Genomic DNA, 7,721 nt, shown 5'->3' with positions numbered 1-7,721 from the left:
CTTTTGCACCGCTTTAATAGTGTTGGTGTTTGCACACCTCAGTGGTGTATTGTGCATTAATTTCAGCCACTGTAGGAAATTCAGTGGCGTAATGCACCTTAAATGACTTGGGGCACAGCAAACTAAAATTCCTTTGAGGAGTTTTAGATTGCTGCCCCTACAGCCATGGAGTAAAGCACTGGGCTCCATGCGGCTGCGCAGCTCTGCAGGAAGCCCTGCAGGCAGCCTGACAGCAGCCCAGGAAAGCAGCTCCACCCAAGAAAAGCAGCAAGCTTGATCCTCCCTCCCGCCCACCTGGAGTCTGACTCTCTGCCTGAGCTGTGCGAGGGCCCAGTGCTTCCTTCTGTGGCTGCAGTGCCTCTTGGGACCACCTGAGCTGGGCGCTTGTGGGCAGGTGCTGCCTGGGGGGCGGGCTGCAGCTGCTACGGAGGGAAGCACCAGGCCCCCTGCAGCCCACAGACCTCTCCGTCCGCTAGCAGCTTGCCTTCCCCTCCTCGCCGGAGAGGCAGGTAAGTTAGCAGGGTGTGTGCATTACATAGGGGTTTAATCAGCCTTAAACTGAAGCAGTGGCTTTTAAAACTCGCCACTTCAATTTAGGGCCCCTGTTTCATCTACACACACCCTAAGTAGTAGAGCTGTGCAAAATTTCACCAGGTGTTTCATTTTGAAGCTGTTTCTACACATTTCAAGCTCAAAACGGTGAAATTGAAATGAAACAAAAGGCCTTGAAACAGCTTTGAAATGAAACAAGGGCACTCAAAACTTTTTGAAAGTTTCAAAATATTTTGAGTTTTGAAGCCGGGTTTATTTGGCTCCAGCGCTCGTCCCAGGTGGCAGCACCAGCCTCCTCTCATGCAGTGTGCAGATCTGGGACTCGCATCCCCAGGAAGAATCCAGCACAGCCTGGCAGCTCTCCTGGGAGTGCGAGCCCCTGGATCTGTGTGCTGGATGAGAGAAGGCTCAGAGGTGGCAGCAGCAATCTTCTCCGGTGCTGGGTACAACCTGTGCACAGTGTCAGTCCCAGGTTGCAGACGCAGCCTTCTCTCATCCAGGGCACAGATCCAGGGGCTTGCACACCTGGGAGGAGTTTGGCACAGCCATGCAGCCCTCCTGGGAGTGCAGACCCCCAGATCTGTGCGCCGGATGAGAGGAAGTTGCTGCTGCTGGCAAATGTCAGGAGTTGTATTTTGAAAAGTTTGAGGTGCAGTTTCCCAGAAACCTCTGCACCTATCTTCTTGAAACTTGGCAAGCGTCATGCCATCACAGGGGGATACCAGCCCTGCAATTGTCATCTAAATCGGGCAAGAAATGACAAAATTTTAGGCATTCATGATTCCCCATTATAGCCTATGGGCGAAACGTTGAAACGTGTCGAAATAGCGAAACAGCTTCGACAAAACAAAACAGAACAGTGCTTCAAAATGAAATGAAACAATGCAACAAAACACTGTCCCTTCAAAATGGTGAAATGGACATCAAAATAAAACTATGGTCTTTCACACAGCCCAACTAAGTAGCCACATCTGCAAGGAGTCACCAGCTAATGAACTCTGCCCCAGTTTAGGAACAATGAGCATCTTGTTTGGCTGCCTGAAGCACCACTGATCCATTTAGACCCAAATGGGGCCACAGCTTTCCAGGCCAGTCAAGTTTTGACCCAGTCTGCTATAGCAACTCTCTTGATAGCTGTTCTTTCTTATTTTTCCTGGTTCCTGACCCCTGACTTGATTCATAAGCATGAATCACTAAAGCTAAGTCCTTTTCTTCAAATGACTGAAAGCAGCTTATTTGAAAAGTGCTGCATATGCCAAAATATACAGCGTCTATTGAATGAGAGAGTTATTTGAACTCCAATTTGTAATTTCTCTAATGAAATATCATTAGAATTACATAGAGCGAAAATTTAAATATTGATTTCCACCCCCCCACCCAAAAAAGGGAATAAATCTTATTACTTCAGATTGCTCCTGAATTTATTTTAAAAAAAGACTTATTAAATCACTCTTCAAAATAACTTAAGTTGCTGCCAGTGAAAAATAGTTAGAAGAATAGAACATGTTCTTTGTCTAAATACAATTAGTGTAATTTAAAATAAGCTTCAAATCCTGTGATCTAAGACAGAAGACAACTGTACTTTCTTTATTCTTAGCACACCCTTTCAAATAAGTATGAAAATTATTCAATTATGCAGCCAGTCAAGTGACATACATACACACAGTCTTTCCCAGTGTCTTTCACCTGCACAAAAAAGCCCCACCAGATTTGTGATTTGTGTGGATCACTATGTTCCTTAAAGCCTTTGCAGTTGTGCTAAATCCCTTCCCTGATAGCTAGCAGAATAGTTCATCCTGTAGTTCTTTATGGCACTGCATTTTCTGTAAGCTTGGTCAAAGGTGAACTTTTCTTAATGTTGTTAGGAGCCTGGGGAAGCATATGGGAAAAGGGCTTCAGGCTATATCCATGAAAGGCTAAGGCAGAGTTTATGCAGATTTGAGATGCCTGATGTGAAAAATGAGATCCAAAAAATCTTTTCCTCAACTGCTACCTAATTTACCTTCTCACTTGCCTTCAACTTGTTTGCTTTCTTTGGTATCTAAAGTCATGTTTCTGTAAGTGTTTACAACAGCTATAATTTTGAGTAGCTTGGCAGCTAGTTTTTAATTTTACCCTAATTTTGAATCCTGTTCAGGTGTCATTTTGCTCCTGATTAAGGTATTCACAGCTGGTATTGGAAGTAAGTGGGAGGATATTTAAATGTTTGTAAGAATTAAGCTTCTACTTTGATAGTGACATAAATTTGGGTAAAATATCCTGGGAACTTTTAATAAGTCAACTTAAATTTAAAGTCATATCTAAAGTTTGACATATTTCATCTCTGGATTAGTTGGATTAGGACAAAAAACCCTTTACAACCTAGTCTTGGTACAGAAGCCAAGGGATGCATGTATATGAAGAGTCATTCTTATAGGTGGTCCTCCTAGGGATAGGGTAAAGCAAGTTGGTGGGAAAATGTGATTGAAACCTGCACTAATGTTCTCCAGGTTGCTCTGTGGGAAAAGGACTATATTTAGTTGCAATTGGAGATTTCTTAGGCCCACGAGTGACTGGTGCCTCCTGAATCTGGGGGGTACCGGCAGAAGCTGCCGATGGCAGCAGCCCTGTCAGGGGGGGCAGCAGCCCTACCAACAGCATCAGTGTTGGCCATTGTGGGGGCACTGGCCCCTTCAGGGGGGCCACGTGCACCCCCGTGTACCCCCTACCAGTCACCTATGCTTAGGCCAGTGCAGTCATAAGGACTGAGTTAATTTACAAAATATTAGCTTGCCCTGCTGTCTATTTCATTCTACTTCTTCAAATTCCTACAAGGAAATCAAGGATGGCAAGGAAAGATTTTGTTCAAAAGTGTAGCTAAATGTAATATTAATACACTTTTGTTCTTCCTGGTATAGGATCCCCTGATGCTATGAGGCTCTCAGTATGCTTTCACATCCAGACATGTGCCAGACTCTGACACTCCACAGACTAGGGCAGTCACATATGTAATTTGTGGGGTTTTTATAGTGTGAGATACATTTCCTCTAGGTTCTGTGTTTGCACTTAATTTCTCTTGGAATAGAATAAGTACATCTGATCCATCAGGGTTCATATCGTCTAATGTAAGGTTTATTTCTCAGATTAATAGAATATTTCAAAATGGAGGAAAGTTAGGTGCAAAACTACTGGTTTTCATCTTCTGTGCTTCTTTTCTTTACAATGGCATAAATAGCTCTATCTATAGTGAGGGTAGCAGTTATAGGTGTCCTAAATATATGGTATGTTCCTGGGAATTTGACTCGGCCAAAATGGGCTTTTACCTTCCTATAGCCATAAGTAGGTACGATACAGACAAAGACAGGATCATATAAATTACTTCTTTTATTCAACTACTACATCTTGGCCCATATCAATTGTCACTCTAATGCTGAAGATTTTTTATATCTTATGTGTGGGTGCATACTTCTCACAAGATAACCACTCTCTCCAGTCTCTGCTCCAATCCTCAAAGGGGATTTATGAAACACCTTTCATAGACAAGCCTATGGACTTCACTTCATAAATCTTCTGGATACAAAAAATCATGGACTAAATATAGACATTAGATTTATGGAACATTATAACCTATCTGCCATCTGATAACCCCAGGCAACCTCTCTATATTTACCACCTACATTCTATCACCGGGTCAACATTCCCTTCCTCCTATGTTCACAGAAAAGTAACGATTCCCCACCAGGCCTCATTACATGTATAGAATATAATATTAAATAAATACAAACCAAACCCATTGTGTCCTCTTTGATATTTAGAAATGCAACATCATGCTTAATGATATCTGTTTGTTTTTTAATGATATCTATGCATATGTGTGTTTCCCCACTTTCAAAGTAATGTTCTCTATTGGTTTGTAGCCCAATAAAATTACTTACCTAGTAGTATATTTCATGTGTTTTGCAAACACATTTTTGACCTTCCCTCTCATTACAGACCTTAGCTGGCTTAATTGATTCATACAATCAGGCTTCAAGGGAGTTCCAACAATATTTACTTCTCCTTGGTTGAATGAACCTGTGCATTTGATGGTCCAGCTACTATGTCCTGAATTATTGATGTCCAATGGTTCTTCTCCTCTTAATCAGCAGTGCATTGAAGATGTAGTTTCTGTAATAATAAAATCATCTTTCAGTTGTCTCTTTCACAGTCAGATTTGGAGACAGATGAGGCATTACAAATGAGAGATTCAAAATTCCCTCAGAAACCAAACCAGGTTGAACTCCACATAGTGCTCAAGATCCTGCCTTAATTTTCTTATAGATACCTGTTAGTAGCAGTAGAAATGATAGAACTCACATCATTAGTTTTGTTTGAAATTCTATTAAAGGTACTATTTTTATACTGATTCACCCAATTCCAAAAGCACCAAATCATTAAAAATCATTTAATCACATCTAGGCCAATTGAACATTCTAGTTCAACGCAGGCTGGTTTTCCTTGACTGTTCAAATACCTGGGAAAAGAGAAGAGGGAGCTGAAACTGACTTTTATGAAAGCTCTTTAAAAAAAAAAAAGAGCAGGGTGGGGGGGAGGGGGGGAAGAAAACTGTAGTGCAAGGTTCCAAGAAAATAAATAAAAACTGTAGTGTGAAGTTCTGCAGAAAGTAAAAAAAAAAAAAAAAAAAGAGAGAATAAAGTGCCTCCCCTGATTTAAGCATCTCCCAAATCCCACTGATTGGGCATTAATTAAGCAAGTTATTTAAGCATGTGAAACAAGTGAGGTATCCAAGTGACCTCAATTAGTCTCCTGGCAAGCTTGAAGGCACTGCTGAACTGAGGCACAGAAACCTCTAGTTTTAAACTTGAAGGGAGGCAGTTTTAGCTCTTCAGCAGGGATATCATATTTCATAGATTCATAGATTGTAGAGTCAGAAGGGACCCTGAAGGATCATTGTGTCCAACCCCCTGCCCCAGGCAGGAAAAGGACTGAGGTCAGATGACCCCAGCCAGGTGCCTATCTAGCCTCCTCTTGATACAATTTCCATCGATACAATTATGTTTTCCGGTAATGGTACAGAGAGTTATCTTCCTAGTTCTCTGGCAAACTTATGTATATCAATGACATCAAAAGAAACTAAGTTGGCATCTGCAGCATCTATGATGAAAGTCATTCATTGTCTGTCCTTCATCCAATGCCAATCAAGATGGAAGTAATATTACTGAGGCCAGGTACAGACTTTCCACTTTTACCAATATAAGTGATCAGAAACTGCTCTATACCTATGACAGAACAGAAATCTGACACACAGAGTGGTTTAAAAATGGAAGAACCTGGTCTAAGGTTTGTGCATCCCCACCAAAAAGGACAAATGTGTGTTTTGTTTGCTACTCAACTAAACTACGCAGCTTACAGAAAACTATGTGACTTAGATCAATTCTGCCTCAGGTTTTTTGCATGTCTGTACCTAGCCTGAGAGCTCATTTGAATTAGCCATGTGATATGTTAAGATGCTGTCAGCTTCATTGTTATAAAAATGATGTACTTAAATAGAAACATGCTGTTTCTAGGGTTTGAAACATATCATTGTAAATGTATCAACCTAAAGAGCTGAACAGAGGCAGCAGAAATTTAGTGCTATACAGCACAGAGTTTGCTTTACATTAATCTTATTAACTGGCTAAAAGTATATACAAATACAAACACGTTTCTAATAATTAGAATAACATTCATATTTTTAATGCAAAATTAAAATTGAGCACATGGCTGCATCTTTCTTAAAAGCCTGCCTGGGAGCCAAATTAACTGGATCCTGAGAGCAAGATTCTGTTACAATTAGTGAAGACAGTAGTGAAATGATGCATGATGAAAAGTTGGCAGAAAAGACTAGTATGTTTACATGAAGGATACTGTACCACGTTTCAGAACCTTGCAAAGAGGGAAGAACATGTAAAGTAGCACTTAGATAGTGAAGACTGCATTCTGTCATACCATTTTATATGATGTCAGTATTACTGCAATGAGATATTAAAAATAAATATCTCAATGATTTAAAGTCCATCTTTTATTAGCTATTGACTGGTGTTTCCAAATACATTTCATATTTACAAATAAAAGAGTCTGGCTTCCTGTATTTAAATGATGCGTGAGGTATTAGGATCATCTTTTTGAAACACTCTTCTGAACAGATGTAATTAAGTACCAAGGCCTGACTTTATTACTGTTAATTATATCACCATTGCTCACAAAACATACCTGTGGTTAATTTCATTATGGTTTGAAGGAGCAGCAGCATCCTTGAAGATCAATATTCCATTTATATGCCCACTTTTTCTGCTGCTGGGCATGCATGATTAATTAACCTTTGTATCACATAATTTTATTTAATGGATTTAAAACAGGACCATCTTGGGTCATGGGGAATAGACAGCAGTTTCACAGTTCAGAGAATAGCATTAATGGAATTCAATTAATATATTAAAATGGGTAAGTAATAGCAAGGAGTAAGTCCTTGTTAGGCAACTTGCCTTCTGTTAACCACTTGGAATTTCTAAAAATATTCTTGGATTCAACTGCCGAAATAGTCCTAATAATGTATTTGTACATAACCTGAACTATCATATATCAAAAAGGGCTACAGAAATTTCAATTATGAGGGCATTAATTGCACTACAACAAAAGGTATTCATATTGATTCTAAACAGTTATGGGACTGTAGTAAATAGTGTTAAATGAGTAAACTGACTTTATACCTATCTATTTTTCTCCTACAATAAAAGTACTGAAGTAGCCCTGTGGTATAAATATAACAGTATATGGATTGAAGTATCCTGTTGCTGCTTCATAGTTACAGAGCACTTATTGTGCAACTAACTAATGCCTTCGGCTGCAGACTTCTTATAAGTATGGAAAAGTTTCAGGTGAGAATGCTTGAGAAAAAGTCTGACACTCAGCAATGATGAAATGAAAAGTCAGAGAAATTCAATTGCTGATTAATGAGAAAAAAAGAAATTATATTTTTCAGAAGCACAAACAAATCTCCCCAAACAAATGTGAAATGCTAAATAGTGTGTGTCTTCTTCAGAGTTTGTGTCTGTGATGGGGAGAACTATTTATGCAGGGGAAATGATGACTTTTTTTTTTTGGCTTTGTCAAGATGAGAAAAAGAAATTTATTTTCACTACTATTTTCCT

Source organism: Alligator mississippiensis, chromosome 3 (assembly GCF_030867095.1).
Source record: "Alligator mississippiensis isolate rAllMis1 chromosome 3, rAllMis1, whole genome shotgun sequence".
Lineage (NCBI taxonomy): Eukaryota > Metazoa > Chordata > Crocodylia > Alligatoridae > Alligator > Alligator mississippiensis.
Note: the sequence above shows the minus strand (reverse complement) of the source record.